The following is a 530-nucleotide window of genomic DNA, read 5'->3' as shown; positions in this document are numbered from 1 at the left end:
CAGATGTAGCCATCTTGTGATTGTGACATCAATTTCCTGGTCTGAGGCCCAAGACGTTAAGGTGTTAGGTCTCACAGCGGCTGTTAGAACTGTAAGAAAACAAGAATGGATAGTGTGTTCGGAAAACAAACATTTGTACATGTCATGAACAATGAATGGTCAGTAAAAATAACCCTTGAAATTTCTTATAATAATAAGAATAATACATTGCATTTATAAGCGTCTTTCAAGACACTCAAGGGCACTTTACAACCAAAACTAAACTAGGTGTGACGCTGTGGGGCAGAATATTTGCCACCAAAAACTCAACGTGAATAACTTTTGAATAGTTTATACTAAATTTGAATTACATGAATTGAAGTTAAGTGTATGGAAAATGGATGTACTTGTATATTTTACTCTGAATCATATTGAATAACTGAATCTGAATTGTACAATCTCAATTTTAAACGAGACTTTTTTCTTTGAAACTGTATTTGATCCTCACTGAAAATTAAATTCTGTTTATTTTCATATTCAGTCTTACAAAT

At 32.5% G+C, this 530-nt stretch overlaps 1 protein-coding gene across 1 annotated transcript in view; it reads left to right on the top strand.

Moving 5' to 3' along the window:
• The window catches only part of LOC109532501 (5-hydroxytryptamine receptor 3A-like), a 14,761-nt gene that overhangs the window by 3,328 nt on the left and 10,903 nt on the right, over positions 1 to 530 (top strand). The window lies entirely within an intron of this gene.

This window comes from Hippocampus comes, unplaced genomic scaffold (assembly GCF_001891065.2).
Source record: "Hippocampus comes isolate QL1 unplaced genomic scaffold, H_comes_QL1_v1.1 scaffold238, whole genome shotgun sequence".
In the NCBI taxonomy this organism is placed as follows: Eukaryota; Metazoa; Chordata; class Actinopteri; order Syngnathiformes; family Syngnathidae; genus Hippocampus; species Hippocampus comes.
This window is presented reverse-complemented; position numbering and strand designations above follow the sequence as displayed.